The sequence below is a fragment of the Chiloscyllium punctatum genome, chromosome 36, assembly GCF_047496795.1.
Source record: "Chiloscyllium punctatum isolate Juve2018m chromosome 36, sChiPun1.3, whole genome shotgun sequence".
In the NCBI taxonomy this organism is placed as follows: Eukaryota; Metazoa; Chordata; class Chondrichthyes; order Orectolobiformes; family Hemiscylliidae; genus Chiloscyllium; species Chiloscyllium punctatum.
This window is the reverse complement of record NC_092774.1, coordinates 9,234,457-9,253,129: the sequence shown is the minus strand read 5'-3', so window position 1 is coordinate 9,253,129 and position 18,673 is coordinate 9,234,457. Positions and strand designations below refer to the sequence as shown.

General features: G+C 48.3%; 1 long non-coding RNA gene across 3 annotated transcripts in view; it reads left to right on the top strand.

The window, feature by feature from the left end:
• Positions 1 to 209: 209 nt before the first annotated feature.
• LOC140460214 (uncharacterized) overlaps positions 210 to 18,673 on the top strand; it is a 35,787-nt gene continuing 17,323 nt past the window's right edge. Inside the window, exons 1-2 of one of the 3 annotated variants that reach the window (XR_011953916.1) lie at positions 210 to 712; positions 12,057 to 12,121. This is a non-coding gene — a long non-coding RNA (uncharacterized lncRNA). Of the gene's footprint in view, positions 713 to 7,127; positions 9,192 to 12,056; positions 12,122 to 18,673 lie in introns of those variants that run through there. The other 2 variants (XR_011953914.1, XR_011953915.1) reach the window with 2 other exon arrangements.

Below are 18,673 nucleotides of genomic sequence, written 5' to 3'. Positions count from 1 at the left end.
TCCAAAGCCGAGTGTTGCGAGTCGGATCGGGTCCCAGCCGTGCGCATGCTCCGCGCCGTGGGGCTCCGGCGGGTGATGGACAGCGCGTCTCGGCCAGTCGGAGGGCCGGAGGGGCGGGGCCGGCGACCCATCGGCCAATCGGGACCGGGCGGGACGCCCAACCAATCGGAGTGAAGGGATGGGCGGAGCCGGCGGTTCTTTCCCCCCCCCCCCCCCGCCGCAAACCAATCGGAATGAAAGGATGGGCGGGGCTGGAGGAGCGTGTTCGGGGAGCTGGTCCTCCAATCCAGGCGTTGGGAGTGGATGGGCGGGGCTGGAGGACCTGGCGAACGGCTGGTCCTCCAGCCAATCGGAATGAGCGCAGCAAACAAAAGCTGAAATTGACTCAGGAGAAACAGGAAGAAAACAGCTCGTTTTGATCCTGCTTCAAGAACTGACTGCACGCTTGGGGGGGGTGGTGTGCATTTTATTTATGCTAGATCAGTGGTTCGATTTGACTTACATTGTCGCATTTAATTGGATTTATTATTGTCACACGTCCCTGGGTGCAGTGGAAAGTTTTGTTTTGCATGCAGCACAGACAGAGCAAAGATTGTAGGGTGACTGAGGAGAGCGAGGAATACATAGCTACGAGCTACAGAGAAAGTGCACAAAAAGCAAGTTCAACGTGAGATTCGAAATTTGGGAGGTCCATTCAGCAGTTCAATGACAGGTAAGCGTGCAGCAAACAGTAAAGAAGGCAAATGGTATGTTCACTATCCTAACTACTTGTGACTCCACTTTTCAAGGAACTATGAACCCACACTCCAAGGTCTCTTGGGAGCAATACTCCCCTGGACCTTGACATTAAGTGTTGGCCTTCATTGCGAGAGGTTTTGAGTACTGGAGCAGGGATGTGTTGTTGCAGTTCTACAGGGCCTTGGTGAGGCCACGTCTGCAATACTGTGTGCAGTTTTGGTCTCCTTTTCTGAGGAAGGATGCTGTTGCTCTCTCGGGAGTGCAGCGAAGGTTTACCAGGTGTTGGCGGTTCTGATGTATGTGGAGAGATTGTTTTTTGCAGGAGTTCAGATGAGCGAGGAGGGATCTGATAGTGACTTATAAAATTCTCACAGGACCACACAGGGTAGATGCAGGGAGGATGTACCCTCTGGTGGGCAATTGAGTTGGGTGATTAGCCATGATCGTTAGGAATGAAATCTTGGATTATTGTGTACAATTCTGATGTCCCTCCTATAGGAAGGATGCTGTGAAAGTTGAAAGAGTTCAGAAAACGTTTACAAGTATTTGCCAGAGTTGGAGGATTTGAACGACAGGGAGAGGCTGAATCGACTGGGGCTGTTTTCCCTGGAATGTTGGAGGCTGAGGGGGGGACCTTATAGAGGTTGATAAAATCATGACGGCCATGGATTCGGTAAATAGACAAGGCGTTTTCCCTGGGGTGGGTAAGTCCAGAACGAGGGGGCATAGGTTTAAGGTGAGAGGGGTAAGATTTAAAAGGGACATAAGGGGCAACTTTTCTCACGCAGAGGGTGTTACATGTATGGAATGAGCTGCCGAAGGAAGTCTTGGAGAGTGGTAAAATTACAACATTTGAAAAGCACATGTTTGAGTATATGAACAGGAAAGGTTGCGAGGGATGTGGACCAAGTGCTGGCAAATGGGACTGGATTCGGTTCGAATATCTGGTTGGCGTGGATGAGTTTGAACGAAGAAGGGTCTGTTTCCATGCTGTACACTTCCTCCCATCCAGTGTCCTGCAAAGAACTCTTAATCCCTCAGTCTCTGCCACGTCTGCCTGGATGAGGAGACTCCCAAGCATCCCAGATGTCCACCTATTTTGAACAACCTGCTTTTTCCCCCTCTGTCATCCAGACAGCCCTCCACCGCACCTCCTCCATTCCCTGCTCCACTGCTCTTAAACCCGCCCTGCCCCGCCCCGCCCCCGTCAAACGCAATAAAGACAGGATCCCCCTTGTTCTCACTTACCACCCCCACCAGTCCCTGCATTCAACTTAACATCCTTCAACACTTCTGCCAACTCTAATGAGACCCCACCACCAAGAACATCTTCCCCTCTTTACCCTTCTCTGCCTTCCCCAAGGACTGCCTTCTTCGCCAATCCTTGTTTGGCACCACTCTCCCCTCCAGACCCCTGTAAAAGACGCAAAACCTGGCAGCTACCACCCCCCTCACCTCCATTCAGAGCCCCAATACAGTCCTTCCAGGTGAGGCAGAGGTCCACCTGCATCTCCTCCAATAGAGTTTGCTGTATCCAGTGCTTCTGATGTGGTCTTCTCTGTATTGGTGAGATGCCAGGCCCGCAGGGGCCGACCTGACCTCCCAGTCACTGCCTATTTCAATTCCCCCTTTCCACTCCCTTTCCAACATGACCATCCTTGGCCTCCTCCATTGCCGCTGCAAATCAGACCGCAATTTGGAGGAACAACACCTCATCTTCTGCCTGGGCAGTCTACAGCCTGGAGGATTCAACGTTAAGTCCTCCAATTTTAAAAAAAAACCTCCCTTTCCATCCCCTGGCTCCCTTTCCAACCCCTTCCTCTCCCTTCCATTCCTATGATCGACCCTTCCTTCCAGCTACCAACCGGATAGATCGCTCTCATCGACCGATCAGGCCTTACCCTCTACCTGTGTTTGCCTATCCCTACCTCACCATTCTGCCCCTCCCCCCCCACCCAAATCTCTCCCTCACTTCCCCCTCTGTCCCACCCCACTTTATCTGGAGCTCCCCCACCCCTAGTCCTGAAGAAGGGTTACACCCGAAACATTGACTTCTCCACCTCCTGATGCTGCCTGGCTTGCTCTGTTCTTCTAGCCTCCTGCTTGCCTACCTTCCATGAATAGCAGAGCAGGCTCGAAGGGCCGAATGGCATCTTCATGCTCCTATCTTCTATGTTTCTGAGCCAGGGAAGGAGAGATGTTGATCAGTTATAATGGGGGCTATGAGTAGGCAAAAATGTGTTGCAAAAAATCCCAGGTGGGGTGGGTAATAGAACATCCATGACCACTTTGTTCCTTGTCTAAAATAGTTAAACTCAATGCTGGGTCCTGAAGGCGATAAGGCACCAAACAGAAGATGAGGTTCATCTCAGCCTGGCCTCCCCTGTCAACAGCATAATTACCACCTCTTCCTTGCCGCTAACAGTTAGAGTCATAGAGATGTATAGCACAGACCCTTCAGTCCAACTCGTCCATGCCGACCAGATATTCGAACCTAATCTAGTCCCATTTGCTTACAACAGTTCTGAAGAAGGATCACAAAACGTTAACTCTGTTTCTCAGTGTCCAGATGCTGCAGTGTTTCTGCAGAAATCTTTGTTTTACGGTGGCATTTCACAAAGTTATAAAGTGAAGGTTTGTGTCTGTGACTGTCACAGGATCATTGATTGTCGTAAAATCCTAAAATATGCAAGAAAACTTTCTTTTAAAAAGTGTCGGAAAACTCCGCAGGCGTGGATGGCACGGTGGCTCAGTGGTTAGCACTGCTGCCTAACAACGCCAGGGACTCTGGTTCGATTCCACCCTCAGGCAACCGTGTATGTACGTTCTCCCCTAGTGTCTGAATGAATTGAATTTATTGTCACGTGTACCGAGACTCAGTGAAAAGCTTTGTCTTGCGAGCAATACAGCTGGATCATAGAGTTAAGTAGCATAGATAGTAAATAATAGGTAAACAGTGGCAAAAACAAAAACACTGGGACAGGCAAATGTTAAGAGTTTGTGAGTCCTTTCAGTATTTTAATAACAGTCAGGTAGAAACTGTTACAAAACTAGCTGGTGCGTGTGTTCAGGCTTCTGTACCTTCTCCCCGATGGTAGAGGTTGTACAAAAACATTGCCTGGGTGGGATAGATCCTTGAGAATGCTGGCGGCCTTTCCTTGACAGCGGGCCTGGTAGGTGGATTCCATAGATGGGAGGTTGGGCCTTTGTGATTGTCCGGGCCGAGTTCACTACTCTCTGTAACCGTCTCCGATCTTGAATGGTACAGTTGCCATACTAGGTAGTGACACATCCAGACAGAATGCTCTCAATGGCGCACCTGTAAAGATTGGCAAGGGTATTCGCCGTCATGCCAAATTTTCTCAGCTGTCTGAGGGAGAAGAGACATTGTTGGGCCTTTCAGTGCGTCCACATGAAGAGTCCAAGAAAGCTTGTTGTGGATGACCAGTCCCAGGAGCTTGACTCTGGGTAAGTCTGCATGGGTTTCCTCTGGGCAGCCCTGTCTCCTCTCACAGATGTGCAGGTCAGGGTGGATTGGCCATGCTAAATTGCCCCGTAGTGTCCAGGGATGTACAGGCTAGGTGGGTTAGCCATGGGGAAACGCAGAGGTACAGGGATCGGGTAGGGTGTTGGGTCTGGATGGGATGCTTTTTGGAGGGTCGGTGTGGACTCGATGGGCTGCTTCCACGCTGGAGGGACTCCACGGACTATCTGTGGAGAAAGAAGATAATTTAATGTTTCGTGCCTGGTATGATTCTTCTGCACCACCAGTGTTGCCGAAATCTGACTCCAGACCCACAGCAATGTGGGTCATTATGCAACGCCTTCTGGAACAGCCTTGAAAACTAAACGGACTGAGTGGCAATTGGGGCTGGGCAACAAATGCTGGCCTTGCCAGGATGCCCACATCCCAAGATAGAATAACAAAACCAAAATCAGAATCAGCTAGGGAGTCCAAGTCACTTGGGGGGGGGGGGGGGGGGGGAGTGGAATTAGACTCATCCCCAGCAAAATGCAAGCTTTGTGATCACCTGTAAACTTGCTGGTTTGTCAGCAGATCGGATTATCGGAGTAATTTCTTTCCTACCCTTGGAGCAAATGAATAGCCTCTCCCCAGTGTTCAGACAGATTAAGTGAACACTTCTTAAACTGGACTCCTGGAGCTGTACAGCACAGACCCTTCAGTCCAACTCGTCCATGCCGATCGGATATCTTTGAATCTAGTCCCATTTGCCAGTACTTGGCCCAAATACCTCTAAACCCTTCCTGTTTGTATACCCATCCAGATGTTGTAATTGTACCAGCCTCCACCACAACTCTGATTTGAATGCCACCTGCTGTAAAGTGAATTTTGAATTCAGCAAGAAAAAATCCAGAGGTAAAAGCATGCATGCATGTCACCACTTTTAATTATTATAAAAACCCCTCGCGGTTTCCTTTGAAGGCCACAAACTTATCGTTGTTAGCTGATCATGTCATTCAGATCCACAGCAGCGAAGTTGATCCTTTGTTTTTTAACACCAAAACGAAGTTTATTACAAGGTGAATTCTACACGTCAAAAATATACTCTGAGGGAAGTGGCAGTGTGAGGACAACAATCTGTCCATCAATGTCAGCAAAGTGAAGGAGCTGGTCAATCGTTTCAGGAAGTGGATTGGCGGACACGCCCCTGTCTAGATCAATGGTGCCAAAGTGGTGATGGGTCGACAGCGTCAAGTCCCTGGGAGTAACGAACACCAACCATCTATCCTGGTCCAGCCATGTCGATGTGACAATCAAGAAAGCACAACAATGTCTCTATTTCCCCAAGAGGCTAAGGATATTCAGCATGACCACAACAACTCTGACCAATTTTTATAGATGCACCATATAGAGCATTCCATCTGGATGTGTCACAGTGTGGTTTGGCAACTGCTGTTCCCAAGACCATAAGAAACTAGAGAGTTGTTAATGCAGCCCAGTCCATCATGCACACCAACCTTACGTCTATTGACTCCATGTATATTTTCCGCTGCCTCAGGAAAACAACCAACATAATCAAAGACCCCGCCCAACCCGGTTGTACTCTCTTTCACCCTCTTCTATCGGGCAGAAGATATAAACATTTGAATACATGTACCGACAGTTTCAAGAACAGCTTCTTCCCTGCTGTTATCAGATTTTTGAACGGACCTCTCAAATGTTCATTCTGATCTCTCTCTCTCTCTCTCTCTCTCTGCAACTGTGTTCTGCACTCTGTTCTGCTTCCTTGATGCACTTTGTATGGTATGGTTTCCCTGGGTAGCAGGCACATCACACTTTGCACTGTATCGACTGCATATAGCAGAGTATTGCCAGGAACAGAGATTTCATGTTCTAAGGAGAGGCTGGATAGGCGAGGACCTTTTTATTTCCACTAGAGCATAGGAGGTTGAGAGGTGACATTATAGAGATTGATAAAATCATAAGGTGAATGGCAGGCATGTTTTTCTTAGGGTGGGGGATCTCAATAGTGGGGGACATTGTTAAGGTGAGAAGAGAGATTTTGAAAAAGCACGAGGGGCAATTTTCTTTACGCAGAGGGTGGTTTGCATGTGAAATGAACTTCAACAGGAAGTGATGGATGCAGGTATAGTTACAACATTTAAAAGAATTGAATAAGGAATGTTTAGAAGAATATGGGGCAAGCACAGGTGGTCAGGTATTCAGCAAGAATTGATTGGACTAAAGGGTCTATTTCCAAGCCGTATGACTCTCCGATCCTATCTCGGTACACGTGACAACAATAAATCCAGCAATCAATAAAGAAACAAAAGCACCAAGTTTGTCATTAGCTCTGAATTTTCTGTCACAAGTCTCACCAAAAACAGCCAGTTCATTTGCCATGAATCAATGGGTTTCTGACTGCCCTCTGAAAGCCCAGGAAGCCACTCAGTGGGCAACTGGGAATATGCAAGAAACGTTGGCCCAGCCAGAGACCCCTCACCCCATCCCGCTGCATCAGTAAAACAAAATTGTGCTGGATTTTGCTTTGAATTGCTTTTTGAATTCCTTAAGAGGCGAAAAAGAAAAGGTGAGGATTCCATTCACAAATTGCATTCGTCTCCCCTCCCACCCCTGTTTTCAGCATGAATTATCCTCTCCCTTTTCTCATTTGTCCCTTCAGGAACCTTACTCTTGGGGAAGGACATAGACATTTGGGCCTTCAGGTTGAGGGTGGTACCCAGCATCCCCCGCGGCGGGGAATGTCCCCTGGCCAGCACACGGGAGAGCGGTGCGCAGGCGCGGGGGCTGAGGGTACGGGGCATGCGCGGTCAGCGGAATGGCGACGGAGGCGGGGCTGCCTTTCCTGGGCGCCGCGGTTCGCTGAGAATTAGGTGTGGCCGAGGGTGGCAGCGACGGGCCCAGAGTGCGGTGGGGGAAGCGTGTCAAACACAGCGGACACCCCCCCCCCACCCCCCAAAAAAGGATCTTTCGAAGGTCCCGTCTCCATTCGCTCGGTGGGTCGGCCGCCATGTTTGTTGGGGGCGTTGAGGCAGCGCGGCCGCCATGTTTGTTGGGGGCGTTGAGGCAGCGCGGCCGCCATGTTTGTTGGGGGCGTTGCGCCAGCGCGGCCGCCATGTTTGTTGGGGGCGTCGAGCCGCCATGTTTGTTGGAGGTGGTGGCTGGGATGAATGGCAGGAGCTGTGCTGCCCATTGTTCTGAATGGGCTCAGCTTGTCCATCAAAAGCTGCTTCAGTTTTTGACTCCCAATGTGTGACTGATGAGGCAGGGAATCACATGCATGACAGAAAGCCTCAAAAGTGGAGTCACAGGCAAATAGGATAGTGAAGAAGGCGTTTGGTCCACTTGCCTCGCATTAGGATAGGAGTTGGGAGGTCATGTTGCAGCTGTACAGCGGCATTGGTCAAACTACATTTGGAGCAGCGTGTGCAGTTCTGGTCTCCCTTCCGTCTATGAGAAGGACGCCGTGAAACTTGCAAGGGTGCAGAAAAGATTGGCAAGGATATTGCCAGGTTTTGGAGGGTTTGAGCCACAGGGAGAGGCTGAAATAGGCTGGGGCTGTTTTCCCGGGAGTGTCAGAGGCTGAGGGGCCGACCTCGTAGAGGTTTATAAAATCACGGGCATGGATACAGTTTTTTTAAAAAAAACCAGTATTTCCCCCGGGAAGGTGGGAGGCCAAAACTAGAGGGCACAGGTTTACGGTGAGAGGGAAAGATTTAAACGGGAGCTAAGGGTCAACGTTTTCACGCACAGGCTGGTGCATGTATGGAATGAGCTGTCAAAGGAAGTGGTGGAGGCTGGTACAATTGCAACATTTAAAAGGCATCTGGATGGATACCTGAGTAGGAAGGGTTTAGAGGGATATGGGCCACGTGCTGGCAAATGGAACGAGATTAACTTAGGATATCTGGTCGGCATGGATGAGTTGGACCGAAGGGTCTGTTTCTGTCCTGTGTATCTCTCTGACTCAATGATTATTGACCTTTGTCTGCACTACTATTAAGTACACAGAAACAAAACAGAATACATAGTAAGACATCGGAGCAGATTTAGGCCGAAGAAGCTTGCTCCACCATTCGATCATGACTTTTGTGTTTCTCAACCTCATTCTCCTGCCTTCTCCCCTTAACCTTTGATCCCCTTACTATCTCTATCTTAAATACACTCAAATGCCTGGAAGGTTTGCGTTATAAAGAAAGACTGGGACTTTTTTTTTTCACTGGAGCACAGGAGGCTGAGAGGACCTTTTATAGAGGTTTATAAAATAATGAGGGATATAAACGGAGTTATTGTTAGTTGTCTTTTCCCTGGGATGGGGCACTTCAAAACTAAGGGGCCACAGTTTCAAGGTGAGAGGAGAGAGATTTTAAAAAAGACACGATGGGCAAATTTTAGACAGAGAGGGTGGTTCGTTTGTGGAATGAACTTCCTGAGGAAGTGGTAGATGTGGTACAGTTCCAACGTTTAAAAGTAATTTGGATAAGTACATGAATAGGAAAGGTTTGGAGGGCCAGGAGCAGGCAGGTGGGACTAGTTTAGTTTGGTAGGGACTGGTCAGACAGAAGGGTGCGTTTCCATGCTGTAAGACTTCTAAAACCACGAGGGGCACAAGATGAGGTGAATGACAAGGGTCTTAAATCGGAAACGAAAACAAAAATTGCTTGGAAAAACTCAGCAAATCTGGCAGCATCTGTGGAGAGAAATCCGAGTTAACGTTTTGAGTTGGGAACTGCAAATTGTGAAACTCGACTCTGGACAGACAGTGACGGATTTTGGAAGGTTGAGGGCTAGAAGGGGAATGTTTACACACAAGGAAACCCAGAAAAATGTTGGCTGCCCTGAATTTCTACCCTGGGAAGACATTGTCTTTCGCCAAGAAGAAACTCTGATCAAACATCACGCCAAAATCCACGAGAATGAATTGATTCGTCAGGACTCTGATCTTTGAAGTGTGAGTGCTGAGCACCAGGTTAGTTAAACAGCTCTCTTGACACCCCATGCTCCGACAAAAATCCTAAACTGTTGTCCTTTAATTGTCTCACAATCAGCTAATGGGAACGACTCTACTTGATCTGCTGCAGGAAAAGCTTGTGGTGATATGGAGGCTCAATCGGTTAGCACTGCTGACTCACCATGCTAGGGTCCTGGGTTCGATCCCACCCTTGGGCGACTGTCTGTGTGGAGTTACCTGTTTGCCCCCTGTGTCGGCGTGGGTTCCCTCTGGGTGCTTTGGTTTCCTCCTACAGTCCAAAGGTTTGTAGCAATGGCCGTGCTAAATTACCCATAATGCCCAGGGATGTGCAGATTAGGGTGGAGTGGCCATGCTAAGTTACCCATAGTGTCCAGGGGTGTGTAGGTTTGTGTGGATTGCTTATGCTAAATTGCCCATAGTGCCCAGGGATGTGTAAGTTAGGGTGAATTGACCACACTAAATTACCCATAGTGCCCAGGGAAATGCAGGTTAGGGTGGATTGGCCATGCTAAATTACTCATAGTGCCCAGGGACATGCAGGTTAGGGTGGGTTGGCCGTGCTAAATTACCCATAGTGCCCAGGGACGTGCAAGTTAGGGTGGACTGGCTGTGCTAAATTACCCATAGTGCCCAGGGACGTGCAGGTTAGGGTGGACTGGCCGTGCTAAATTACCCATAGTGCCCAGGGGCATGCAGGTTAGGGTGGACTGGCCGTGCTAAATTACCCATAGTGCCCAGGGGCATGCAGGTTAGGGTGGACTGGCCATGCTAAATTGTTCAGCCTGTTGCCACTCCACCCCCACAATTGGTCCTCACCCTTTGACACTCTGCGTTACCTGGAATTATCTTGCCATTATCCCTCGGCATATCAGTTCTGTGCCTGTGCGTTTCCCTCCACTTTACCTGATGAAGGGGCAGCGCTACGAAAGCTTGTGATTTCAAATAAGCCCGTAACCTGGTGTTGAGTGACTTCTGACTTTGTCCACCCCAGTCCAACACCCACCGACTCTACATCAGGCTGGGGTGGACTCGCCTGGGTGACAGAGGAGGAGGGTCGGTGTTGACTTGATGGCCTGAATGGAGTCACAAAGTCCTACAGCACGGAGACCAGGCCCTTCAACCCAATCCTGTTCATGCTGACCAAAATGTCTGTCCACGCTAACCCCGTTCCCCTGCACTTGGCCCATACCCTTCTAAACCTTTGCTGTTGTCCAAATGCCTTTTAAATGTTGTTCATGTATCCACCTCAACCACTTCCACTGACAGCTCATTCCATATGCGTACCACCCTCTGTGTAAAAAAAAAGTTGCCCCTCAGGTTCCCTTTTATTCTTTCCCCTCTAATCTTAAACGGATGCCCTCTAGTCCTCGATTGTCCATTCCTGAGAAAGAGACTGAGTGCATTCACCCTGTACACCCTTATAAGGCCCTCTCCTCAGTCTTATACACCTCTATAAAGTGTATACACCTTATACACTTCTATAAGGTCTTCTACACCTCTATAAGGTCTTATTGATCTTATACACCTCTATGAGGTCCTCCCCTCAGTCTCCTATGCTCTTAAGAAAATGTCCTGTCTTGTCCAACCTCTTCCTCTATCCCAGACCATTAAGTTCAGGCAACATCTGGGCCATTTTCGACCGCACTCTTTCCAGTTTAGTAACATCCTTCCTGTAGTAAGGTTTCCAAAACTGAGCACATTACTCCCAAGTGTGGCCTCACCAATGTCCCGTATAACTGCAACATAAATTCCCAACTTCAATACTCCGTGCCCTGACTGATGAAGGCCAGTGTGCCAAAAGCCTTTTTCACTGTCCTGTCTATCCGTGACTCCACTTTCAGAGAACCGTGCACCTGAACTCCAAGGTCCCTCTGTTCCACTACACTCCTTCAGGTCCGACCATTCACCATGAAACTCCTCCCTTGACGTGACTTTCCAAAATGCAAAACCTCACACTTATGTGTATGAAATTCTGTCTGCCATTTCTTGGCCCATTCCCCCAGCTGACCAAGGTCCTCTGCAATTTCTGACAACCTTCCTCACTGTCCGCGATACCACCTACTTTAGCGTCATCACCCAACTGACTTAATCATCCCCTGCCCATTCTCATCTAAATCATTGATACAGATAGCAGACAGTAATGGACCCAGCACTGACCCCTGAGGCACTCCACTGGTCACAGGCCTCCAGTCTGACAAACCTCCTTCCACTATTACCCTCTGCTTTCTGCCATCAAGTCAATTGTGTATTCAACTTGCCAGCTTCCCCAGGTTTCCATGTGATCGAACCTTCCAGAGCAGCCTACCGTGTGGAACCTTACCAAAGACCTTACTGAAATCCATGTCGACCGTCCTGCCGTGATTAACCTTCCTGCTCACCTCATCAAAAGACAACTTTGTGAGAAATGATCTTCCAAGCACAAAGACTGCTCCTAATCAAACCCTGTGTTTCCAAGCGCATGTATACCTTCTCTCTCTCAGAATCTTTTCAAGTAACCTACCCACTACAGATGTTAAACTTAATGGTCGACAGTTTCCAGGCTTCTCTTTACATGATCTGCTTCCACGCTGTTGGGGATTTTGCGATTCGATGTGCACCTAAAACAAAATCTCTCTTGAATTCCTTCCCCGCCAAAACGAACCTAACCTTGGAATTTAAATGTTTCCTTCCTCCAACCATTCTGGCAAAATCTGACGACACTTCCCCCAAAGTACCATCGCATCCTTCACAAAGTGCAGCGTTTGTTAATTTGCGGAGACTGATATGCTCTGTGTTCGTGCGTGTGTGACGCTATCCTGCACTTTTGGTCATCTATTCAGCTGGGCCAGAAGCGTTAACTCTGATCTCTCTCTCTCTCCACAGATGCTGCCAGACCTGCTGAGCCTTTTCTGCAATTCCTCTTCCTGTTTATTCTGGTTGTTTCAGGGGTGAGTACTTTTGACCATACACCTACAATTTGGAGTGTTTTATTTTTTTTGTATTTTTTTTTCTTTTTGTTTTTTTTAATTTAACCCCCACACTACCACCTAACTGCGGTAGTGCTTATTTTTCCCCAGCACCCCTGGTGTGTATGTATAGGTGAGAGACACAAGATGCACGAACCTTGATTCAATTTCTACCACCAGGAAGATAAGAAAACACCCGAGTGGCCAGTGACAACAAGCACTGCCCTTCACATCAAAGGGCAATGCTGGGTGATTAAAACAGTGAAGGGGAGGGTAGGGACTAAATCAAAATAGAGTTGGAGGGGGAAATAATGCACTCCACTCCCTGCGGCGCCCACCTCTCCCTGAACGACTCCAGGGTGTTGGTGGACACCGCGTCCTTTTGGAGCGTTTTAAGTGCTGTTGTATCAATTAAAAGCAGGGGTGGAGATGGAAGAGAAGCCGATGGGGTTAACTCCAAGAATATTGTAACCCTGTTGGGTCCAGCAGCTGTCAATGTGAGGTGCTCCATCTTGGAAAGGCAAAGCAGGGCAGGACTTGCACACTTAATGGTACGGTCCTGGGGAGTGTTGCCAAACAAAGAGACCCTGAAGGCATTTGCTATGCTTTCCTTTATTAGTCAGTGCATTGATATCGAAGTTGGGAGGTCATGTTGCGGCTGTGCAGGACATTGGTTAGGGCCAGTTTTGGAATACTGCGTTCCATTCCGGTCTCCCTGCCACAGGAAGGATGTTCTGCAACCTGAAAGGGTTCAGAAAAGATTTTAATGGATATTGCCGGGCTTTGAGCCGGAGGGAGGGGCTGAATAGGGAGGGGCTGTTTTCCCTGGAGGCTTATCAAGGTTTATAAAATCATGAGGGGCATGGATAGGGTGAATAGACGAGGTCTTTTCCTCTGGTAGTTGGGAGTCCAGAATCGAGGGCATAGGTTTGAGGTGAGATGGGAAAGATTTAAAAGGGACTTGAGGGGCAATTTTTTCACACAGAAGGTGGTGTGTGTGTGTAATGAGGTGCCTGGGGAAGTGGTGGAGGTCGGTATAATGACAACATTTTAACAGCAGCTTCTGGATGGGTACACGAATAGGAAGGGTTCAGAGGGATAGGGGGTACAAATGCTGGACGAGATTAATTTGGGATCTCCGGTCGGCGCGGACAAGTTGGGCCGAAGGGTCTGTTTCGGCGCTGGGTGACTCCATGTGGTAAAACCCCAGCTGCCGTGGCTCTTGAGACGAGGGGGGAAAATGTGGGGACCGCGGGAAGGGGGTACAGGTCGCCCTAGGACTTGGAGATCCACCAGCGCAGCCACTCCGGGGAGAGGCCGTTCACCTGTTCCGAGTGCGGGAAGGGGCTTCACGACCTCTTCCACCCTGCTGAGGCACAGGCAGACTCACAACGGGGAGAGGCCGTTCAGCCTCGCCTCGTGTGGGAAGCGATTCACTCAGTCCTCCAGCCTGGTGAGGCACCAGCAAGTTCACAAGTGACCGCAGCGATTGGATTTTCCGGTTCACTTGAGACTAAACCGCACGCAGGCCTGAACCATTCTGACAGGGCCTGTGTCTGCTGGCGTTAGCAAACTCCACCTCGGTTTTAGAGGCGAATAAAATCAAATAAATTACAAGGACAATGTGAATGTTTTTAAAGTCTTGAAAACAAGTTAGTTTTTCTTTTGCTGAAGTCCCTCTGGATGGTGCGTCAGCCATTTTTTGAATTTTTCTGTCAGGTAACTGTGGAAACAGGCCATTCAGCCCATCGGGTCTATACTGACCCCCCCACCCTGACATTTTTCCACCGCATATCCCGTGGCTAATCCACCTAGCCTGCTCATTCTTGGATGCTGGGCAATTTAATAAACGTCGAATCTCCTGCTATTCCTGAAGAAGGCTTGTGCCCGAAACGTCGATTCTCCTGCTCCTCGGATGCTGCCTGGCCTCTGCTGTGTTCTTCCAGCACCACGTTTTTCAACCCTGGTCTCCAGCATCTGCAGTCCTCACTTTCTCTCAATTTAATAATGGCCAATCCACCCTGACCTTCACATTTTTGCACTGTGGGAGGAAACCCATGCAGACCCGGGGGGGGGGGGGGGGGGGGGGGGGGGGGGGAGAGGGAGCATTCAATCTCTCCACAGACAGTCTCCCGAGGGTGGAATTGAACCTGGTTCCCTGGCGTTGTGAGACAGCAGTGCTAACCACTGAGCCACCGTAAGTACAGGTACATACTTAGCTGAAATATCCCCTCAGATGTGTGACTGGCTCTTCGTTGATCTACCCCTAGAATGCCTGTTCACTTCACCTCGTTCAGCTGCTCTGCCCACATTGTCGTTTTTATTTAGTTTCAAAGCCCCAGGTTCAGAGCCGATATCCTCCTCTTGAACAGCATGGAGGATTCGATCTTGTTGTGGTCACCGTTGGCCAGGCTCACCTTAAATCATGGTCAGAAGTCACACGACACCAAGTTATAGTGCAGCAGGTTTATTTGAAATCTCAAGCTCACTGAGCGCTGTCCCCCTTCACCCAGTGGAGTGCGCTCCAAAAACTTGTTGTTTCAAATCAACCTATTGGACTATGACCTGGTGTTGTGTGACTGATGACCTTGTCCAACATCTCCACCTCATGACTGTCTTAAATCATAGAATCCCTACAGTGTGTCAGTCAGTCCACACTGACCTTTTGAAGAGCATTTTCCCCCACCCCCATTCCTCCTCTCCATCCTCCCATTCCTCCTCTCCATCCTCCCATTCCTGCTCTCCATCCTCCCATTCCTCCTCTCCATCCTCCCATTCCTCCTCTCCATCCTCCCATTCCTCATCTCCCTCCTGATCTCCTGTAACAAGACCTTGGATTGAAGGGTCTGTTTCTGTGCTGTACATCTCCTATGACTCTTTATTTGCACAAATGCCATCCTCGAGTGCTCTTCCCTCCACCTTTTACCTATCGTTCTTGAATGTCACATATTTCTCAATATTCCGGACATAATCAATAAAGCTAATTCATTCACTCACTCACAATCCTTGTCATTCCCAAAAAAAAGCACCATAACCGATAGCAACAAGAGTATGTTACAACACGGGGTAAACCTTCCTGCTTGATTTAAACCACCAACACAGAAAAGATTTATCCCCTGTAGAAATCTGTGAAAATTCGAGAGGCCAAGAACTATTTAAAGTAAAAATAACAACTTTATTTCTTAAAGTATAACGGAGAATAATTAACTAACAACTATTTACAACTTCCTCTAACTTAACTTTTACTTTCCCTTCTGGAATACTAGTACAGTAAAACCCCCGAGTAAGATTTACCAAAAATTCAAATTTCAAAACCAGGCAGCTGTCGAATCTTCCCTTTGTACCTTCCTCTGTAGGTTATCTTCTCCTTGGGGATTTCTCTTTCACAGTTCGTCGATAGATAAAGGTACCTTGAAGAGAGCTGTATTTCGGGCAGTCTGTCCATGCTGGTGGCTTGGCAGTTCCTCTCTCAACTGTTCCGTTTTTCCCGGTCTTATATCCCAAAGCATCAGATCGTTTCATTGGTTTTTAATATTGTCCATATCACTAAGTTCAAACTCGATTGGAGAGTCGGCACTTTATTTAGAAGAGAGAGTGCTTTATTAATTTTATTTTACAAAATCAGTTTTATTTATGTGATAGAAGACAGAAGTAACATTGTTGGCGATTACAAAATTGCCACTGACTTTTCTCATTCCACAGCACTAGTTTCTGTTCTAATGCCACAATTAATACCCAATTATTAATTAAAATATTTAAAAAAGGACAACACCAGTGTTTATAAAACCTATATAAGATTAGCATAAGTTACAACGATCAATATTAAATTGGAACTTCTCAGAGGATGATTGGAGGGGTACACTTTAAATTGATTGGCGCTGCACGCAGCAGTCCCCTGCAACCGCAGATTGCGGTGGTTCACGGACTCCCAGCCCCACTGCTTGTTCTGTGGCGCTGTGGAGTCCGTGGACCATGTATATATTGGGTGTGGGCGTTTGCACTCCCTGTTTGATTTTCTCAAAAACCTCCTCCTCTTCTTTTGGCTGCACTTCAGTCCCAGTGCCCACGTCTTCGGGCACCCGGTACGGAGGAGGGAGGGCAGGTCCGAGGACCTCCTCGTGGGTCTGCTCCTGGGCCTGGCCAAACTGGCCATCAACAGGTCCAGGCAGTGGGCCGTGGAGGGGGTCGTTAGGGCCGACTGACTGCCCCTCTTCCGGGGTTACGTTAGAGCCCGGGTGTCCTTGGAGAAGGAGCACGCGGTGTCCACCAACACCCTGGCGTCGTTCAGGGAGAGGTGGGTGCCGCAGGGAGTGGAGTGTATTATTTCCCCGTCCAACTCTATTTTGATTTAGTCCCTACCCTCCCCTTCACTGTTTTGATCACACAGTATTGCCCTTTGGTTTGAAGGACAGTGCTTGTCACTGGCCACTGGGGCGTTTTTCCTATTAAAAAAAGAAAAAATAAACTGATTGGCCGACTTCGAATTTGCTTTTGTCTCCGAGCAACTCAGCTAGTGCTAGCTGCTGGACCAGATGTTACATTGTAGATTCTCCAGCACTCTGTGTGCTTGCACAGTACAGTACACTTCTACACCTTCATAACAAGTCGGAGCACATCCTTCACTCTGGCTGGAGGACTCACCTAGACTTTGAAACGTTAGCTTGTTCTCTCTCCATGGATACCGTCTGACCAGCTGCAACTTCCTGCTTTTGTCGTCTTCTCAAGGATAGTGGCCAGGGCTGGAGGGTTTGACCTATAAAGAGAGAGAGAGAGAGAGAGGCTCTGAGGTTGGAGTGTCGGAGGCTGACTTTACACAAGTTTATAAGGTCACCAGGGGCATGGATAGGGTGGATAGCCAAGGACTTTTTCCCCCGGGATAGGGGAGTCCAAAACTAGAGGGCTGAGGTTTAAGTTGGGACGGGAGAGATTTAACATGGAATCAAACGGGGAAACTTTTTCACGCAGAGGGTGGTGCGATTATGGAATGAACTGCCAGAGGAAGTGGTGGAGATTAGATATCCCGAATTAATCTAGTCTCATTTGCCAGCACTTGGCCCATGTGCCTCTAAACCCTTCCTATTCATCCCCCTCTCCAGATGGCTTTTACTTTTTTGCAAGCATTTGTCTAGAACCTTTCACACAGTCCAATAATTACAAAGTGCTTCATAGAGTTTTCTTTAAAGAAGTCTCTATTAAAAGAAAAAGAGGAGGATTGAGAGAGTGAGAGATACTTCCCGACCTTTTGGTCTGGGCAGAGTTACCTACGTTGGAGCGATGTAGGTGAGGGTAGTGTTACTCCACGGAGACAGACAGTCCAACCGTACCTGCTTCTGTACTTCTGCATTTGCAACACACGAAAATTGAAATCCTTCAAAGACCCTCAATAGTTAAAAATCACACAATACCATGGTTATAGACCAACAGGTTTATTTGGAAGCATTAGCTTTTGGAGTGCTGCTTCTTCGTCAGGTTTCAGAGCAGCACTCCGAAAGCTGTGTGCTTCCAAATAAACCTGTTGGACGATAACCTGGTGTTGTGCGATTTTTAACTTTGTCCAACCCAGTGCAACAGCAGCACCTCCTCTCAATAATTACGCCATTATTTGCCGACCAGATCTTTAAAATTACCAGTCCCAGACTTTGGCAATTCCACACATCAGTTTTGTGCCTTAAACAAAATAGATAATAAATTTATTAAAGACAATAACTTTAGAGAAGAAAATTATATAAAGTATTACAATTAATGTCTACACTTTAACTTGGTTGTCAGCTCCTCATTCGCACAAAGGACAGACAAAGAAACAACCACAATAATGAAAAGAAAATTACAAAACTGGCTCGATTACTTATGGAATCCTTACAGTGGAGAAAGAGGCTATTTGGCCCATCGAAGCTACACTAGGCCTCGAAAGAGCATCCCTCCAAGATCCACACCATCCCTGATGAAGGGCTTATGCCCGAAACTTCGATTCTCCTGCTCCTCAGATGCTGCCTGCGCTTTTCCAGCACCACACTCTCGATTCCATCCCTGTAACTCCACGTGGGTTTTGTTTTAAAAAGCCACAGCTAACCAGCACATCCCTGAACGCTGCAGTGCAATATTTAGCCAAACCATCTAAAAACTGCCCATCTTTAGACAGTGGGAGGAAACCAGAGCACCTGCAGGTAGCCCACGCAGACACGTTGAGGGGGAAGAAGGTGCAGACTCCATACAGTCGCCCCAGGGTGGAATCGAACCCAGGTCCCTGGTGCTGCGAGGCAGCAGTGCGGACCTCTGTGTCACCGGGCTGCTTTCATCTGTATTACTTGCAGGCCCTATAGCCGCTGTCATTGGATTGTGACATCGCAAGTGATGCGTGCAGTTTGTCAAGAGCGCAGACCTTCTGAATGGGACATCGTCATTCGCAGCAACGTTGCCTGAAAGATAGCCTGGCGATCCCTCAGGAGTCCCAACTGCCAACGAATTTCCTAGCAAGTTCACGCTTCTGAGGCCCTCTGTAAACGTCTCGAAAATGGAGTTATACTTTCACAGCAT